The 21816-nt window shown below is 34.3% G+C and overlaps 1 protein-coding gene across 2 annotated transcripts in view; it reads right to left on the bottom strand.

Annotated features, from left to right (window-relative positions):
- The window catches only part of LOC119071374 (tyrosine-protein kinase receptor TYRO3-like), a 77423-nt gene extending 62802 nt beyond the window's left edge, over nucleotides 1–14621 (bottom strand). Inside the window, exon 1 of one of the 2 annotated variants that reach the window (XM_037176238.1) lies at nucleotides 13972–14621. The gene's annotated coding sequence lies outside the window, so the exon portion shown is untranslated. The remainder of the gene's footprint in view (nucleotides 1–13971) is intronic. The other variant, XM_037176247.1, reaches the window with a different exon arrangement.
- Nucleotides 14622–21816: the final 7195 nt, after the last annotated feature.

The raw sequence follows: 21816 nt of genomic DNA, 5'->3' as shown, positions 1-21816 counted from the left end.
TTACCTGAACTCAGATCTGGAGAAGAATTACGGCATGCTTTCTCGATTCTCTATTCTACCAAAAATGTTGGTCCAAAATTACTATTAAAATGTTGCAACCGACGTAAGTGATCGGAACATTTTAACAGTAATTTTGGTAAAGTAGAGAATAGATAAAGCATACAGTAATTCTTCTCCTGACAGGCTTGAATTTAACTATGAACGGGTCAAGTTTATTTTTCGATAATTGTACGTGATCTGAACTTTCAGGTAAAATGATGTTTTTTGGTCAAAGAAATACATGTTGATGATACTTAAGCCCAGTACAATACCTAAGTCAACGTCAATACTTAAGCTCAATTTAATACTTAAGCCCAGTTCAATACTTAAGCACAATTCAATAATTAAGCTCAGTTAAATACTCAATACTAGTTAAATACTTAAGCCCAGTTAAATACATAAGCCCAGTTAAATACATAAGCCCAGTTAAATACATAAGCCCAATTAAATACTTAAGCCCAGTTTAATACTTAAGCAAAGTTAAATTCTTAAGCACAGTTAAATACTTAAGCTTATTAAATACTTAAGCCCAGTTTAATACTTAAGCACTGTTAAATACTTAAGAAAAGTTAAATACTTAAGCCCAGGTAAATACTTAAGCCCAGTTTAATACTTAAGCCCTGTTAAATACTTAAGCAAAGGTAAATACTTAAGCACAGTTAAATACTTAAGCCCAGTTTAATACTTAAGCCCAGTTAAATACTTAAGCCCAGTTAAATACGTAAGCCCAGTTAAATACGAAAGCACAGTTAAATGCTTAAGCTCAGTTAAATTAGATCTTAAGCCTAGATAGAAGCCTATGTTCGCAAATAACGGAAAATATTGAGTAGCCATAGTACCATATGTAAACATAGAAAAAATTTCGTACATTCAAGATGCATGTCTTCTTTGTGTGAAGTGTGAAACACACGTACACACAATTTTGTATGCATAAAAATTGGGGTCCAGGGGCGCCGACTTCTAAGGACAAGCGAGGCTCGGGTACCACTACTCGAATGATGAGCACCACTACATCTTTCCAGTTTTACTTGAAAGAGCAGCACTCCTCCCAGATTCGCTTGATGTATGAGCACCACTACTCCCAAACACAAGTCGGCGTTGGGGTCCTTTAATCACCTGACAATGAGTGTTAATACTTGGAGCTAGAGTGTGCTATGAAACGCGATACGCTTGACTTCAATTATACTCATTATTTCAGCCTGTAAATATATTTGACTCATAAGAAAACATTCAGGTTGATTCAGGTTTCATCCACAAATTAAAGTCGGCGCCTCCAACATTGATACGCTGTCCTTCGAATAATGAAATCTTTGTTGCTCATTAATCATAGTTTGCTGTATCAATTTTGCATAATTTCGTGGAATAAAAAATTAATTTAATCACCCGAAACAGCGATAACTCATTAAATGTAAAAGTTAGAAATTAATATTTGGTCGCAAGTCTTTAATTATCCATCGCGAATTCAACGAACAACAACGTATAAGCATAGAATGTAGATGTTTTTAAGGACGACATATTTAATACGTTCACAATTTTCTCGGAAAGCCCAATATGTTCTCCAAAATTGTACACCCCCATAAATATTGTAATATCATGCCGCTGCTCCCGACCGAATCGCGAAAATATCCAAAACAATTAATTCAATCTTACATCCATCCAAAAAATATTATTTCGGTTTCCTTGTGGTCGCAGATATAGAGCAGATCTTCATTTCTTTTTTTTGTCCTTCTTTGCCATACGTACACAATTATGACAAAGTGATTGATTGCACAACATAATAATGGTAAGCGAAAGCCGACGATAGAAAGGTTTCAAGAAAAACTGAAATTTGATGAACATCATTTACCCTTTTCCCGTGTATTTGCGGGTGGTACATTTTGGTCGAGGGATAGTATTCGCATCTGAATTTCGGAGCAGATGATACAACGAAATTGTTTGGGGATAATACTCTCTGGCGTGTGTATGCTAATGTAATCGAAATTTTGTTTTAAATTCTTAGTTCAACGAGAGACTAATGACAAGTCCATCAAAATTAAATTTATCATTTTTTTTACTTTAAATACATGGACGGTCGGGATACTGATACTGATGGAACAGTGGTTGTAATTAAAAACCGCAATGTGGATTAAATGTATTTTGTCACTTCGCTGGTTATTTCGAAAAAAAAACTGACACCCAACCGAAATATAAATAATTTTATGAAAATTAAATGAAAAATTATTTTAATATTTAAATGGCTTTCGGTCGGTCGGTTGAATATGGAAATATATAATCGGTTGGACGAAATTTATAAACAAGCGGATTACAACCCGTATAATTCATCATTAATCCATTGAATATGGTATTGGATCTGTTGAATGTTGAAAACAAAAAAATGGCTAGAAGCACAACCGAAAAGAACGAATAATTAAAATGTAAATGAAAAAAGGTCGAATAGATTTCCGAGAATAATTTATTTGATGTGAACTGAATCTGTGTTATTACCAATGAATTTCGAATTACGACTGCTATCAAAAACGTATATTTATTTCAAATGGAAGAGGGATTTTGGAGCAAAAGGACATGCTAATGGTTTAAACTGGATCAGACAACAGTGAAAATTGTTTAAACAATTGTAACGACTGCGAAAAGTCATGGGACTCAATAAAAATATATCTGAAACACAAATAGACTATTCTCACTCGGGTGCGAATAGTATGAGTATTATTGTAGTTGCTATACGCAATCGGGTGTGAATAGTAGCAGTATTATTGTGGATGTTGTTCGCCACTCGGGTGCGAGCCGTGCGAGCAGTAGAAGTATTATTGTAGATGCTATTCGCCCCCAATGTCACAAAATAAATATTTTAGCGAAGTCTTATGACTTAACCATTATTACCTATGCAGTGAATTGGCTCAGTGTAAAATATATAGGCTGAGATTAACCATAATGCGGACACTATTCGAGATGTTGGCAAAAATAACTCTATAGCTTTTGATTACACTTTCCCACAGATCGTAACAGCGGCAGAAGCCATTTCGCTAATTTTAATTAGCTATGTGTCTGCTTTATGGCACCATGGTCTGGCCGTTCCAGGTTTGGTACATAGCTCTTCTCTTTTTTTTAAAAACCATGTTGTTGTTTCTTGACCATTTGGAAAACCGAATCAACAATATAGAAATATTTCGCTGTTCCTATATTAGAACCAAACACTCACATGTACTTGTGTCAGCGTACGAAGATTTGTTTGTTCTTGCATAACACTTGTACATGTTTTTCTTCATATGTACCAGCTTTGTGGTATCTTGACTACATGTCCCAATAGCATAGCTGGTAATGAAACTAAATGAAAGTAAGCTTCATACTTTCATTTCGCTTGTGATTCGCTAGATTTGTACATGTAACAGGGTATGACTAGCCACTAGCTCCGTGTGGTTAGTTGTTTCCTTGCCGCTATCGACATGGCCTGATAAGGAGTTGGCAAAAATAATTCTATAAAGCTATTGAGGAGTTATGAAGTTGCACTCTCAGATCGAAACAGTGGCAGAAACCATTTGGCTAATGTACTTTCTGTCGGACAAATATAGTCATTTGTACGGTAAATCATATTTTTCATGTAGAATTTGTTCAGATAATCTGTCTCGAACTGTTTGACACTATACGGAATTTATCCTTTTACAAATTGTAACGTTAGGTAGGGTTCCCATTTTTCAATTTTGAAAAAGAGGACATTTCGGCGTCAAAAAAGAGGACAAAAAGAGGACGCCTTCACATTAAAAAAAGAGGACAAAAAGTGAATTTCTGACGCGGAATTACATCGACTGTACATGCACTTTGTGCAACTATTGTGTAATTTACACCACAGGTCATGGTGAAAACAAAAAATTCAAAAATACTCTGGGCTATATGCATGCACTGAAATTGTCCTGATATTCTTTTGGATACCTTCTCAGTGATTACATCCACTCCAAACTACCTGAATACAAACTTCGTTTTACCTTATGCTTGGGTGATCTCTCACAACGTAACACTATTTCTTTCTTGTCAAATTTCTAACTTTTATTTTAATGTATGAAAGAATGAGATGGTAAGGAATACGAGCGGAGCGAGCGATTATTTTTTTTTTTCGAGATGAAGAGTTCGTTGTATTAATAAGTAACTTTCAGAGAACTTTCAGGGTTAGTTAACGCCGCGCAGCCAAAATATTTCGTTTTTTAGGTATGAGCCGCATCAAATTTACTTAAAGAAGAAGGCATGAGAAAAAGAGGACAAAGAGGACGTTTTCATCAAAAAAAGTGATGTTAGAATATTTGTAAAAAAGAATAACGAGCCGAAAAAAGGGGACGTTAGGGCATTTTGTTCGATCCTAATGCATTTGTTCTTGTAACGAAGTGGTTTGGTTCGATTCTACTGAATTAATCCGTGTGCAAAGTTTAACGTCCACTATTCGCATCCAAACCTGCGAATATCATCTGGAATAATACTCTCACTGTTGGTACTATCTACCAATAGATGAAACTACGTCAGTTTCGATACATATGGTACATCGAACCCACATCAGAAAAAACAATTTACTCAGCATGAAAGTCCCATGGAGACATCCGTCGACGTGATAAATTCATCCGAATTGTTGAAATCGTCGACCAGACTTTATTGTTTCACCCATTGGTCACTTATTCTCTGAACTGTTTAATAAACGGTTGGACAACATTACTTCTTCATATACTTGAAAGAGACGAAGAAATGCAACGTCACGTCGTGTAGGTTAGCTTCGTATGAAGATAGATACTAATAACTAAAATCGTTTGGAAGCGCGTCGAACTGCTGCTGATGCAGGTCTTTTTTTCATGTTGACAAGGTAAGCATAGTTGATGATGATTTGATTTCCCCATAGTTTTTTCACTGTGAGAGAACTTATGATCTTATAAGTTCTACGTTATAATTGGGAGTGAAGCCTCGAGTGTCGACTCTATATTTGTCAAGTCAGCCGTAAGTCCGCCCAACCGACTGTTTAATGAATATAAGACTAATGGGACTAGGTGTGATAATAGGACTGTATTAAATACAGTATATTATGTAACATTTCTGGGATGCTTACTGAAGCTACACATAGCAATGCAAAGGAGACCTAATTCAAATTTATGTTTTATTTTTCTATCAAAAGAAAATTTTGGATTAGGACTTTTTCGCGTCGCTATGTGTAGCTGCAGTTAGTCGAATGCTTGTTCTTTGTAATTGTTTATTCAGCCAGACTTTGACGATGCAATAAATTAATTGAATCCCAATTTGATAAATAATACTGCATATAGGTCTGGTTCGATACATAGCGCATCGAACCCACATCAAAAAAATACAAATCGCTTCAATACGAAAGTTGAAAGTCCCATGGAGAATGGAGATACTCAGCGATGGTAACTTCATCGAAATAGTTAAAGTGGTAGACCAGACTTTATTGTTTGACCCAATGGTCACTGTTTCTCTGTACTATTTACTAAAATGTTTGACAACACTTTAAGCACCAAAATGGGAGAAAATGTCTTTAAATTGTGAGACCTAACGTGTAGTTATACGCTTTGATCAAGATAATTCGTATGGGTTTGTTTTATGCGGAGGCGATTACTCAATTTCTTGATTTACATTTCCATGTTGTAAATCAAATAGTTCCCTTCCTGACCACAAGCAACCAATAAATAAATTAATGAAATCTCAGTTGTGCATCTCTCCGGCTGCTTAACAGACCGTGTTCGTTCAACGAACAATATATTGCCGTCGACTTGTGGATGTGTAAACCACAATTATTTACATTTTAAATCGATCTCACTTTGTCTTACACGGAACAAGTACGAGCATCTACTGTGTAGCATAGTATAAGTAATCGTATATACATGAGATCAACCCGGGGTAAAAGCGGTTTTTCCCTGAAAGTACCATGCGGATAAATGGGCAAACATTTCCCGTAAAATGTCAACACACAGACATGATAAGGATACCTGATGTGTACATGCCGAGGATAAAAACAGTTTCAAGATAAATGATTCACCGTCAAGAAAAACCCCCGTACCACGATGAATAATAAAACAATAAAATGTTACATATTTAAGTTAAAACGAAACAAAAATGTGCTGTCTGGGGATGGTGCTGTTTCACTTGTGTGTGCAGATATACTTTGTGTGATACGAGTGGTGTGCAATGTGTACAATCTGGAAAAATATATACTTTTAATCATGATTGTAATAGTCCGTGGATTACATACACTTTTGGAGTAATCCAAGGTATTTCGTACACAAAACCTTCACGCAGATTGCGCAGATTTGCCATCTTCTGTTAGACATTATAACCGGTAACCGCATAATATCATTTCACTGAGGTAATACACATACACACAGGGGCCTGAACAAACAATTTGAAAAATGGATCGGGTGTGTGTGCTTGCTAGTGGTACAGGCATTGTTTTCGTGTTTTTATCTGAAAAAGATTAATCCCAAAAGAAAAGTTTTATGGCTTTACAACTTTTGCCGACTAAATACATTTTACAAACAACATTTGTTCCAGTTATGTGTGTGCATAAAATTTGAGTTATTTGAATATAAAACCGAGAACCGAGTACGACTGTGTTATTATGTGTATGTTTGCTTTGTGGCGTGCGAACATAATGAAGACTTAATTTGCCCGTCTCTGCAGAAAGCGTCAATTAGGAACTTGTCGGGGTTTAGGATTTTGCCACAAAACAATGAAGACTACCAAAATATGGCGTAGACGTTTTAATGGTAGAAAGTTAATTAAATTTTTCGCCTTTTTCTCACAGGTTAATGTAAATTAAAATGGATATTTATGGAGCTAATCATTTCAACACCTCTCCACGTATAAGTTTTCAGTTTTAAAGTAGGTTGTGTGTGGATTTGAAATATTTAGTAGATTCAATGTTGCAACAGGGCCGGACTGGCTCGAAAAAGCCCTTCGGGGAAAAACTCAAAAGGCCCACATATTCGGGACACTATTTCGGCTTAGGCCAAAATTTCCCGGTGACTAGAATTCGAAATCCCGGTTATTTGAAATCGGTTTCCCGGTACAAGTTACAACTCTGAATTTCTGTGAAGATTTTAGTGAATGTAAATGTCAACCGAGTTATTATTTGAAACCACCGATTCCAGTTGGACAAGAATAAACTTTTCAAAGAGTAGGTGAAGACATTGCGAGCGAAGCGAGCAAATTTTTTTAAGATTGATCTTTGACGATGCAAAAACAGTATCATTTTTTGAAGCAACACAATTTACTACACATCATGCATAAATTGCGCTGAAGGCGAAATTTTTACACATTCCGGTGTTTATACTGAGCTCACATGGAACTGTCTTATCAGAATAATTAAGCATTAACTAATCAAGGGTTTTGTTTTTTGACCAGAATAACTCTTCGGGAAACTTGAGTTACTACAATTATATCTGAGTTGATAGTAAAAAAGAAAATTTTTCGATTTTCTACTCACAAATTATATTCTGGTGAATACTTCCCGGTGAATATTTTCCTGTTAGTATTTCCAGCTTATATGCTTATTTCCCGATCAGTCCTTCCCGGTGACTTCTTGTCATCGTATCAGCCTAGGTATAATGATTTCGACTACACGCATTACACCATTGACATTAAGAAACTACAAACATTTCATTAATCGGCTATAAGTGATGAAAACATTTTTCTCTATCGACAGCCACTTTAAAACGTTCGCTGTGATATCATTTACTAATATGCCGTTGCTAAATAATCACTGACTGAAATCCTCGAGGCCATAACAGAACGTAGAGAAATTTAACTCTCCACATCCCTGCTCCTGAAACAAACTATGCAGCAAGCATCAGAGAGTCATGGCTCTGTGTTATATATCATAGGGATTTTTCAACACCAATTATGTATTATCCAAAACGAAATCGTTACGTTTGCGTTTTTGGATAATAATATAAGTCTAAGAAATTTTCAGAAAGCCCATTCGGGTCATCGCCCGACCGAGGCAAAAGGCCCTTCGGGAATCGCCCGAACGCCCAGTATGGCCAGTCCGGGCCTGGTTGCAAAGTTAGGCATTGTTCATGTTCAGGTAAGCTGAGTGATTGTTTTCATAATTTAATCTGTTGAAGATATTATTCACAAATTGAATATGTTAGACGAGAGAAAAGTGGTAAAGTTTTAGGTTTTAGGTGCGCTTTCAATTATTAACCTTTCGGAAATTAAGAGAACAATCCTATCCTCGGATGGAGGCCACAGGTTCAATTCACATTAGAAATTTCTCATTAAAATTCATAGTTCTCAAAACACACGAGGCATCGAAAACATATTTCGATGAAAATTCTCTTTGACGCTTAACGAAGCTATAACAAAGAAAATTTTGATCGAAATGCCCCGTGTGTTTTGAGCATAATGCAGTTTCGGAGCATGTGGAGAACAGATTGCAACAGGGCCTGTTATCGGTAAATTTATTGCAATTTACCCAAAACTTAACGAATTTATGTTTCGATAAATTCAGTAAACATTCGGTAAATTTTGGTAAATTTCAGTAAATTATTTGGGTTGTAACATGACACGAATCAACCGATTTAATTTAGGGCAGATTTACGCTCAACTGAAACCTGAAATAAAACTGAAACGAAATTTCGGTTCGCTAAGTTAAGACCTAAGGTTTCTTCAGTGAAGGTAGAACACTCAGGCTCAGGTCAATATTAAATGCTTCTGATATGAAAGAGCTGAAAAACAGAAACAGATCAACGTGAATGAGAAAGGAGTATCATGTAATACAGAGAAATCGGTACTAAATCTGAGACGCATACCAAATAATCAATTCAATCAAATGTTGTTATTGTGGACAACAATCTGTTGAATAGAATCACATGTGTTGCGGTTGAATTTCGAACCCACAACTGACAATTCAATGTGAAGTCTCTGTGCTATTGAGTTGTCTCTAAGACTACTAATTCGTTGTCCTTTCCAAGGGTACATTTAAAGACACTTACTACTTTTATCATCAATTCAAGCTGTAGCATCTTTGTGTAAAAACTAAAATTTATTATTCCATCTCAATCGGCTGAAAGTCAGGGTTTAACTGATAGAAATCACTCTAAAAGGTTTACACAATGAAATGAATGAAAATGTTTGAAACACCTAGTCAATTCCTTGATAACTCAAGTAATTATCGTCGTATTTCCAAAAAAAAACTTTTTTTTAGAACATGGGCTATACCAGACGGGTGATCTTAGAGATATACACAAAAGAGTGTTTGTCTTGTCGCATGATACCACAATAATTCGAGCAATTCTCAACGGATTTCCAAAAACATTTTTTTATTCAACGAGGAACATAATTACCTCACCTGGGTAAGCTCGTTAATGGAAAATATCGCAGTAATAATCTAGGTGTTGTGTAACAAAAAAAATATAATTCCAACGAGTGTGAAAATTCACACGAGTTGCATACTTTATTCATGAGCAAATAGATAAATGGGGCAACTTCACAGCTGATAGTTTACTTGCTAAAATTACTTACAAAATATGAAATTTCAACGAGTGTGAACTTTGCTGCGAGAGCAAAGCAAGGGCTGTTATTCATACGAATTTCATTATTATTTAATAAGAGGTAGGTAAGGAATGCACCATGTTTTTTGCATCTTTCAGCAGACCATAAATCAAGACCAATCAAAGGACCTGACCCACCCAAAAGGTGGGGCCTGGTAAAAAAAATTGATCCCTTGATATTTCTAACTAACCGCTTCGTAATAAAAATAGTAGTCGTAACGGACAATTGCAGCCTCATTAACACAACGTTTTCTATTCGTATCGTATTTAACGAAATTCAGTTACAGAAACTTTCGTTAGTCAAAGTTATGGCCTTTTGTTATTTAACTTTAGGAACATCGGTGTATGCAATAATGTAATTAGTGGCATAACGTCTCATTTGTTATGAAGCCATCAATCATTCCAATTTATTTCATCTACAAAATTTCCATTCATAAAACATCCATAAATTCCAGTAGAACATACGAACTATGAAGATGAATATACGCTGGTGCTAATGGAACTCAACTGACAAGTGCACTTAGCTCACTTCATTAAAACCACTTCAAATGATTTTTTATAATATGATATCCGTTCAAAGTTGAAAACTCCACGAATTTTCCAGGTTACAATCGAATATTTACGTTTTAGAGAGAAAAATGTGTGCGGAACCGAAATCGGATACACAGCGTGTTATAGTTAAATTAAAATTTCACCGTATAGCTGTGTATGCTGAAATTTTTGGTATGTTTTCCCACTGTGTTACAGTAGTCGGGAAGCATGTATATAATTGAGAATATGCTAGTAAATTCACCGAAATTGAAGCATTCGAGCATCGCATATTGCGAAAATTCGGTGCTTCCATTTCCATACATCATAAATATTCAAATTTATTACATATATTGGGATATAGTGTTAAATGCCTGTTTATTCAAGAGTAAATGCACCTTCCACATGTACACCTTTAGCAACCACCCGTCCCCCTTCCCGTTCGTTCCACATTCGAATTAATTAACAAAACATATAATTAATTTTCGTTCTCGAGAAACGTTTCGGGATAAACCACGGATCTGAATATTCTATACACAGAGCAGAAATCATTGCGAAGCATCCGCGTGAATTTATGTGTAATACATTAACTCCTACGAAGAGAATAAATTAAATTGTTTTAGAAAATGTGTATCATGGGCGGGTATGTTTAATAAAATCGTAAATAAATTAGGAATATTGCTCTAGATATCAGAGAACTGTATCAGCAGAGGTTACACTGCGTACCGTTGTTGTACATGTGTTTTTAGTTGATTTCATATCTCTATGTGCGATCCCGAAAATTTTCACCAAATTTTAACCAACATTTTATCGTTTCGTGTATGGGTAAGTGTATGTATACATAGTGCAAGTAAAGTGGGAAAGAGGATATGAATGAACGGCTCGAAGCTTCCTAATTCATTATAAAAGGAAGCAATTTGTGTAATTACTTTTTCGTGTATAATTAAATTAGCTCCTCATAGAGCATAGGCATTTATACTGGTTTCACTTGCAAAAGGATGAGAGTAACGTGAAATATTGTTGTGAACGTAATGGTTTTAGGTAGGTAGGTCGTTATTTTTGGTACTTTGTGAGCTTCTCTCTTCTTTTAAAATATGTTTCAATAAATCATAAACATTACAATATAAACTGTCGTTGTATTCTACAAAATCAATGAGAAGAAACGACACTTTTGAAACCAGTGTTTAGACCCTAAAAGAAATGATGTCGACAATGACGACAGGAATAAGCGACGAGACCTGGTTAATGTGTAGCGAAATACATTAAACGCTATGGGATACTTACTTTAAACAGCTGAAGTACCAGTTTTAAAATCTAAACTCAAATATAGTTAAATCTATAGTATTTTCGATTTTAGATATGTTGCGTATTGCATATGCATACAAATGATCTGCTAGATTCTCATGTTCTGTCTGCATAATTTTTTTGGTGTCACGAAGCAATGACATCAGAAATTGAAGAAGAAAATCGTGATCAATGCTTACAGGTAGATGGGAGTGGTAGGGCGAGTCGAAGTGACATCACGTTTAACTATTATATAAAAACCAAAGTGCTAAAATTGCATTTGGCTATTTTCTGTTTTATTTTTAATTTATTTGATAGACATCGATGATAGACATAAATATCAAACAAACGTTTTCAATCAGAACAATTAACGATTCCCCAATTTTATTATTTTATAAATAAAAAATCTATTTATTACTGGGACCGTTATGGTACCACATATCCGAATTTTAGCGATTCTAAGGATGACAGTTAGAAAAGCCTATTATAATATCTTGAGTGGGATTACGGCATCAGTTCTCTTTTCTCAATTCTATCTCAATTCTAAATGATAGAGAACGATTCACTATTTCACTAAATGATGTCGCTGCAAAAACAGAAAAATAATTAGTATTTTACACGACGGATTTTAGTCAAATAAAATGCCATCGTATAGCACATGACCTGAGGATTCTGGAACAGTAATTGGCTTTTAAATAGGCCCTTTATCAGCTTGGCGATAAGAGCCTCAAAGAAGGATATGATGAAACGATTTTTCAAACCCTTGTCCCCAAGAAAATGTAGGGCCTATTGAAAAGCTGTTCCGGAGTTTTGAGGTCACACGCTATGCTAACCAATGGCATTTTATTTGACTAAAATCTGTCGAGTAAAATTTTAATTATTTTTCTGTTGACATTAGCTTTGTTGCAGCTACATCTTTCAGTGAAATAGTGCATGAGCCATGGAAAATATCCTGGAAAATATTAGAGACCAATTTTGTGAAAAACGATTGGAACGTATGAACACAATACTCAACCTTAAAGTTTTCTCCCAATACTCTCTGAACTATTTTGTAATAAATCGGTAACAACATCTAACCAAAAGTTTTCTTCCCAATCTTTCCTTTAAGGATTGAATTACTAGAAAATAATTCGGAATTTACCATCGATGTAATATAGGGTAGATTGGTATACACGAAGAACGTTTGTGCGGAAAGAATGTAAGAATGTATGTGTAACTTAACCTACGTTCTGAGAAAGCGCGCGGAAGAAAGCCATTCAAATATTTCAAAATCCTAATGTCACCTTCCTTTTTGAATGTCTATTTTAATGTCCCTTCGTTTTGTTTTGTGTTGTGATTAAAAAATTGTGTCGTTGTGTGTGTGATGTGATATATTTCCGAATTTTCGTTCTTCGTGTGTACCAATCTACCCTATATTATATCGATGGAATTTACTAGTTTTACAATACCTGCAAAGATTTGAAAATGTTAATCCCTTAGTTCTATACTAAATTATCTCAGAAACTTTTCAATGAATTGATTATGCCCTTTGTTTCTTTGGTTCAACAATATTATCCATGAAATATTAGGTGAATTATCGAATCTAGTACTTCAAAATCTAAAAAATATAAGCTAATGTATTGCGGTGTGGTTGAAAAGAATTGTATTAAAACATAAGGCTACGGGATGAGTGGGAGGCAACCTGATTGGGATTACGGATTGCAAATAGAATCAATTTATGAACATATTTATTCAAAAATAAATTCCAACGAACTCTGGTATGAGAATACTGTGTATGAGAGCGATTCAATTTGCTTTTGGTTTCCTCTCTTCAGCTATGAATAGTTTTGACCGCTCGCAGAGACTGTTTAAAAAAATCTATTATCTGTGGTCAGTAACAGACATATCCCTCTTTCGTACACCCAAGAATCGGCAAGCAGACAATCAATAGAATTACAACACTTACCGATTGCAATAACAACCCGTTTTCCATCACCACTCTCTAGTGTCCTAGATTCCGGAGCACCAAATACTATCAATCTAAAAAAAATGTTGAGCCTTGTTCAACGCTCCGAGATCCGGTAGTATCAATAAAACTCCATTCAACGATACCATTTGTGGAACTTGTGGATTATGGAATTAAAAAGGAAACAAACTTCGCAATGCCCCATGTTTCAGTTTTCTTAACTTTCGTTAAATAGGCTAAATTTCTCTAATACAACAAATTGTGACTTAATGTACCAGCTTCTGAATATGATTCCCGAATTGCTTAAAGATTGCTCAAAGAAGTGTAACATATAACTCTAAATAAAAATACGAAAACGAATAAAAAATACAAACAAATTCCAAATATTCTTGAGCCGAAAAAAACACTCGTATTATCGGGATTATTTACATTGATTTTCATCCCCTAAGATTGTATGTAAATTTACTTATTTTCTTATACCAAAGATCAAATCGAAATGGTTAAAATCGTCTTTTCAATTCTCTTCATACCAAAACCACCAAAAAAAGTGAAGAATTATTTTGAATAAATTTCTATCTACGACAAAAAAAAAACGAACCAAACAGAATAATCGGAAAATCATTTGACATAATGAGCCCATACCGTTTGATTTATTGTCTCATATAATTTTCTGATTCGTCGATCACGATGAGCACACACTCTTCGTATACGCACAGCTTGTTACCGCATCGTTAAAGTAAATCACAGTGTACCATTTTCCTCCTCTGCGAATATAAATGCGGCACCAGCACCACTATCTATACGCATATATAGACGGTGTGGCAAAAAAATACCAACAATTTCAACCAAACACTTTTAAATTAAATCATCACGATCACACATCTTTTATATTAACACATTCTCCTTTGGTGCCTTTCCATTCGCTTTCTCTAAACTTTTCCCAAATCAAAGTCGCATTATATGCTAATCCATAATATTTCGGGTGTGAAAAATAAAAAATTTATAAATTTGTTCAGCCTATCCACACCACACACTAATAATCCAAACCAACACCACACACAATTCGCTCTTATTGAAAAATCGGAATTATCTATTCCACTTCAAGCACTTCTATACCCGAGAAAACGCTGTGTGTGTATCCACAAACATACGAACTATACTAAACGTAACGAAAGTCTGTGCAAATTGCCATCGCAAACGCACCAACAATCAGTGCACAATGACGTACACAAGGGACCATCATATGTTCCATACGTGACTATCGCGACACAACTGAATTGATGTTCGCCTTTAGGCCAACCGAAATGTATATTTTGATTGTTTTTCCTCGGTTTTTCTTTTATATTATTTTTCTTCTGTGTATATCGTAAGGAATAGCGGTGGTACAAGGAGAGTAAGTCGAAATGATATTCGTGAAAATTTCGTATGAGAGACACATTCGCAGAGAACGATGTGTTGATTTATTAGTTTTGTTAATGACGAGAAATGGCTCATGTCGGATTCGAAATATTCTCACATCTGACCGGAGAAGGAGAGGATCATATGGAGAAAGAGAGTGAAATGCAAGAGTTGGATCTCCCAATATAGTTCGCTTTGCACATGGAGAAAATGAGTATCCCCTTTGAAAATTCAATGAAGTTCAATTTATATATTGCGGGAAAACGGTAGTACACATCGATACCAACCATTTTGATTGAATCGGTTGTTTTCACAAACAATTTGCAACCAAAATAATGTCGTAAATGGACATTGTAATAACTGACATTGCTAACTGAGGAAGATTTTGATTGGGTATTACGACAAGACAAGACCACATTAAAATCACTTAAAAAAAAAATCCTCTACCCTTGTTTGGCCAGTGTAAGGTGATCGAACACCGAAAGCATGCACTTTTCTTATGGAAATGTCTCTAGGCACATGAAACGTAGAAGGTCGAGTGGGGTGAAAAATAATTGCATGTACTTTTGGTTCTTATTGGGTCTAAACACAATACACACACAATACAAACTAAACACAGAATGAACGTAACAAATATTCGGAGACTGATTAAATCACTGTAGGCACTGCGTTTCTTTCGTAAAGATAGATAACTTATTTTCGTTCTATGAGGTACATGTACAATACAAGCAATCCTAAGCGATAGCTCTTATCACTAAAGCCCTAAAATTTGTCATTTGACAATTCAGTGTTCATGCTAGGATAGCAGTGCTGTGGTTTAAAATTTAACCACTCTGAGATATGACCAGTTGAAGAAATTGATTATTTTTGTGAATTTCTAGCACTTCCTCTTCATCCGAAACGCAACGAAACAAAAAACAAATATTTTTTCTATCGAAATTTTCCTGTGTACGGAATTATTCGAGTAGAGGAGTTGAGACTTAAATAGCCTATGCCAATCAACTTCAACTAATTATGGAATTTAAAAGGTGGTGGTTAAAGGTAGTGGACTTTATCACTATTTTATTTTACCGGAAACGTGCATACATTCAAATAAACGCATTTCCGCCAAAAAACTGTTTTTTTAAATTACGGGCAAAGTAATTTCAGTTTTGTGGTGTGTTTTGTGGACATGAACAGACTAGGGATGGGAGACGTTCAAAATTATCGATAATATCGATCGAAAGAAATTATCGATAATTGATTAATCAAACCATTATCGATAATTTGATAATTATCGATAACTATCTAAATATCCATTTTTCGATATTAATCGGAAAATTAATGATGATTTAACAACATATCGAAATATATCGGGTTTTTATAAGAAAATATCGATGTATCTATACATCGATATTTTGATAATGTATCAAAATATCAATTATTATCGATTATCGATATATTTTGATTAATTTCCGGAAAAAAAAATTATCGATTATCGATTATCAAAATCATTATCGCCCATCCCTAGACAGACATGTCAAGAATTTTTGTTTACCTGAATAGGTTTGTTCCAAGTAACTGTAAACACGAACTTTGACAACCCGAACAACGACAATTTCATCCATAGCAACGTCGCTTACGTGATATTTCATACAAATCGACCAACGTCGCCTACGCGATTTACACAGAGGTATTATTGAGGTTATGGTTATATGGATGAAATTTGACAATTCATATGGCCTTGGAACAAACCTATAAAAACATCTTTTTTATATGTTTTCTTCACATTTTACCGACTGAATTAGCAAGAAACGTATTGCAGGGAATTTCACATAGATTCAGGGAATTGAGCGCTGAATTGCACAATTGAAACCAAATTACTTTTAAAACTCACATTTTTACAACACCCACAATGTTTCACCAAATTAATTCGACTTTAAAATTATTTCTGAAAATTTGTCTCAAATTCTGTTTATGACACTAGAATGAGCACACTCAGAACTATTGTCTGATCGAAATTGAAACTAAATCGCTTATTTTTACGCGAATAGTACACATTTTAGACACAAACTTGTTTGAAATTAAAAAATTTCTGTGGCGATTTGACATTTCATCAAAACAAAATTCACTGAACTAGTGAAAACTTGATGAACTGAGTGAACTGCAATTTTAATGTTGCAAATTAATATAGGTTTGTTCCAAGTAACTGTAAACACGAACTTTGACAACCCGAACAACGACAATTTCATCCACAGCAACGTCGCTTACGTGATATTTCATACAAATCGAGCAACGTCGCCTACGCGATTTACACAGAGTAATTATTGAGGTTATGGTTATATGGATGAAATTTGACAATTCATATGGCCTTGGAACAAACCTATAAAGGTGCTTTTAGTCTAAAAAAAATTCATCCGTTTACGTAAACTCCGCCCACATTCTATTGTTTGAACACATCTGTCAAGTACATGGATGAACTAAGCGGAAGACTCTGAATTGGACTTAAGACCTTATGTGGAATTTGGGTAGAAAATGGCGCGAATCACATATTTCAGGAATTTATAAAGTTAAAACTTTTCGGTTTCACGTTTTTTCGTCAAAAGACGACTCACTGGTATCTTTATTTACAATTTTTACCTACTTTATGCGAAAAAGAAGAAGAAAAAAGTCATTTTGGCCAATGAAGATCAACACAAGGTATGGTCGAATGTCAAACTTTGTATGCAGCGGAGGACATAGCGATTTCATATAAACAAACTCACCTCTAATGAGGTTTGTATGAACAGACCATACCTGGTTTATACTGTCATTGATTTTGGCATAGTCTTACTATGGCGAGACTGATCTCACTATGGTTCTATGACCACAAAGTCTGTTTTCAAAGGTGTACTACATGTAATCTTCGTTTTTTTTTTTTGTGATCAGGGGACCATTCTGCATCGAACCTACCCGCAGGCCTTAAAAACAAAATACTTTTGCCAAAACGCCACACCCTACTCCATACAAAAAATCGAGCTGTTCCAGACTTTCAACTCATTTTTGTCAGTTTAAGGAGCTGCTACGTACTTAAACTTTCGGTCTTGAGACTGAGCAAGATCATTACTGTTACAATTGCTAATAACGAATAGGGCAAACGCACCAGTCTCCGCACATGTATGAGTAGTCGGACACCTACTGTTTTTCGTCCAAAAATTGCTTTTATGACTGACAGAACAATATGTGGTGTCCCACTTCAAACACATCTCCGGGGACTGGTAACGTGGTATGTATGGTATGTACGCCTAACCAAATTTATGTTTTATTTATTGAAAATGGTCCACCAAACCGAATCTAACCATTTTTCTTATCACTGGAATAATAATTAGAATTTAAACAAACAGGACTATGTGAAGTGACACCACCGTTAAACAAACGATCAACACTTAATGTGAAATATTAGTTCATACAATCTACATGATGGGAACAAACATGTATGTAACAACACAGAGAGAAATCCTGGATTAGATTTAAATCTTTTTCGGATTACATATAGGACCAAATTATTGTAATTTTATTTTATATGAAAAGATCGACTTTTTACTGGCTGCGCCACTATTGTGAGCAGTCTTTTTTGTCGTAAATATTTATTTATATTACAAAATATAGGACCAAATTTATTTTTGGATTGAAATCTAATTTTTCGAAAGATTACTTGCATTTAATCTTTCGAAAATAATCTGTCAATGGATTAGATCGAAATCTTCTAAGAGATTACAATTTTTTTTTATTTTGAAATTAAAAATTTGTTTTCAACATTTATTTGAATATTGAATCAGATTTACTTGTTTTATTTATTCTGAAATTGGGAATTTTATTTGTTTAGTTGAAATTAAATGTTTTTTTTTACTTACTTACTTTGATCAGGATTTGAACTCTTTCACCTCGGTACCTCCGTATCTCCAGTCCTGTACTTTACCACTGAGCTATTGGGTTCTTAATCTTGGCAAGATTTAATTTCGAACCGTTGTTACGGAGATTTTAATCTTTCAAAGATTAAAAAATAATCTTCTGAACGAAACCTTTGTACCAACTGAGGTAACCATCATAGTAAACGAGTTCAAATCCTAATCGAAGGCAACATTTTTTTTTCTTCATTTTTTTAATTATTCAATAAATGATTATTATATTTCATAAATCTGGATAATCAACGATAAGGAAGTTGAGCCTGGCAAAAGTATTGAAAAGTAGGAAAATATTATAATAAAACGATATTTTGCGCCCCATATTTAATTGTACAATTGATTAAGAAGTATAACGGACCAATTTGCATGGAAGAATTTTTCAACGATTCAACTCAAAAATCAATATTCCTAAAGAAAAGCAAAAAAAAAGTCTCAAACATTTCTGTGCTGTGGTTTTTAGTTTTACTTTGAATCGCTAACATATGACAAAAAATTACACATTTACCATCTACTAGATTCTAATCATAAACTCTAGGTACCATAACAACGTTCTTTGAAAAAAAAAAAAAAATTCGTGGCAAAAATTTCTATATTTAACTTCACTTCTCACTGCTACTATCAATTTTAGTCATTTAAATCCAAAACGTAATCTATTGAAAGATTTAATTTTTGTAATCTTTGAAAAAAGATTGAAATGAAATCTTTAGAGAAATTTAAAATGTTCGTAATCTTTCCAAAGATTAAACATTTAATCCGACCTTTTTCTCTGTGAACGGTATAACAATGCATTGTGAAACTGTTCCATATATGCCACATCATGGTTATGCTACACTATAGTAAGATATGTGTGTGGATAATTCAAGGAGCAGATTTGCATAAGAATTAGTTGCACCATAAATATAATTTTAAGATAATTATACACAGCTTAAATGTGTATCTAATAGATGTACCTTACATGTTGGAAACATAATGTAGCTTCTGATAAAAGGTATACTGCACGGTATACACACACACACATATCCCAAATAACTTTAATTAAGCGATGCTAATCGCTCTCATCAATTTCTCAAAACACTTTAGTTTTAATCCGAGAATAAAAGTTTTGTTGTGACACGAAAATACTTGGCAAGATTATAAATGTGTGTCTTGTAGACAAAGACACATTTATTTTGGACAGCCAGTTAAAAAGTTAATCCCGAGTATTTTAGTCATATTTTACCAAAAACATATATTTATGATGGTGAGATTGAATGTTCGTATCAGAAAATTCGTTCAAACACTAAACACATCTAATATTTTAATTAAATAAACCAAAAACCACTCATCCTTCCTCTCACACAAGTGAAATTACCTTTATCAACATTGTGGATAATTTGTCACGTTTAAATCTTCTTTGGTGTAGCAGCCAGAAGGGTATTTACAGGAACAATCAACAATGGCCAATTTATTCTCTCATACCATTTGAACAATTAAAAGCATCTATTTCAGTCGTTTTAATTAAAGAAATATAAATTAGAAAACAAAGTGGAAGACAACACTGTAATGGGCAAAAACGATATTTTAACCATGTATGGGTATACTACAACAACGCGATGCTTTCACCTCTTTTAATGCTCTATTGCTCCCCGTAATAGCGAGGGCAAATTGAAATGCTACAAGAAATGTTGTCTAATAAAAAATATATAAACAACAAGGAAAGCAAACAAACAGCAGGAATATTGTTACAAAAACGTTATAACCCATAAACAGTGTGTAAATTCAACATTAATTCAAATCATTTTGTAAAAGCATTAGATAGAAATTTTTCATTTTATTTATATTTGTTCCTGTTTCGAATCCATACACATACCTTTGTTGCATGAACTGAACCATTTCGGTATAAATGCTATAATGGCAAAGATATACCAGATCAGTGGAAAAACATTTTCCGATCTGCATTTATATAGACAAAATACCTACACACTGTCGTCGTCGTCGATAAATTAAATTTATGTTCATCCATAGCTGTATTGATGGAGTAAAACCAATTTTCAGCAAGAGAAAATATTTTATGTTTTTCCGAAAATTTATCATTTGAAAAAGGGTTTTAGTTTTCTGGTTTGGAACAACAAGAAATTTTTCTCCATAGCATCGTGTACGATACTATGAATGGTCTGACAAAACACTCGGCATGGATACATATCGGGGAAACAATAATAATGGATTTCAATAAATAAAAACGAAAGGAAAATAGATTGATCCACTTCGACAAATAACAAAGAAAATTTGCGACGACAACGGGAGAAAATCATAGATTTCTGGTCGTAACTCATATATTGAGAAGTTTATATCAATATTGATGCATTGAATCGAGATTATTTCTGTCGGTTCAGCATTTTCGTTTGCACTATGGAAAATGTTGTGTGGTATAGTGATTGAATACCACAACAATTTTCACATTATATTCTGTGTGGTCGATGGTTTTAGTTTTTCATTTAGCTGGAATTTTAAATCATTTTTACGAGATGAAATTTTATCAGAAACACTATTTTGCTAGCTAGCTATTTCCGTTAAATTTTTTATAAAAATATTTCTTTATTGGTCAGGCGTGCTTCGTAGCTGAGGTATGGTAGCTAATATATGATATCAGTATGAAATTCAACTATTAAACTTGACAGTAGAACATAAGGAAAATTTGAATCTGATCTCCTACTCGTTCCTAATGTGCAGATAAAGTAGTTGGCAAGCCTAGTCGCGTGTGTAGACGGTGTTGACACGTATTAATATTGTTCACATTGACGACTAGAGTTAGAATAGCTATTTTGCAAACTAATCGCTAAATGGATGTGACATTACCGACACGAGCGAAGCGAGTTTGACTGCACGTCGTGAGCGCAAAACATCCATTTACTCATGTGTTAGCATCAAGATTTTATCTTCTGTAATGTCAAAATCACCACAAAAACAAATGAAAAAAAATTAATCAAACAGAAACATCAACCCGCCAATGGAATCATATAATCATATAATTTCACTGAGAAGAAGTCAAAAGAAACTGTAATGGTTCTGGTCTGTTCCAATGTTATTTGAGCTGTTAAAGCGTCATCCAGGGACAGACCATGCCTGGTTTGAACTTTCATTGGTAAAAACGGAACGGTCGGTGTGAAGTAGGATTTTGAGTTGATGT

This window comes from Bradysia coprophila, chromosome II, assembly GCF_014529535.1.
Source record: "Bradysia coprophila strain Holo2 chromosome II, BU_Bcop_v1, whole genome shotgun sequence".
Taxonomy (NCBI): Eukaryota; Metazoa; Arthropoda; class Insecta; order Diptera; family Sciaridae; genus Bradysia; species Bradysia coprophila.
This window is presented reverse-complemented; position numbering and strand designations above follow the sequence as displayed.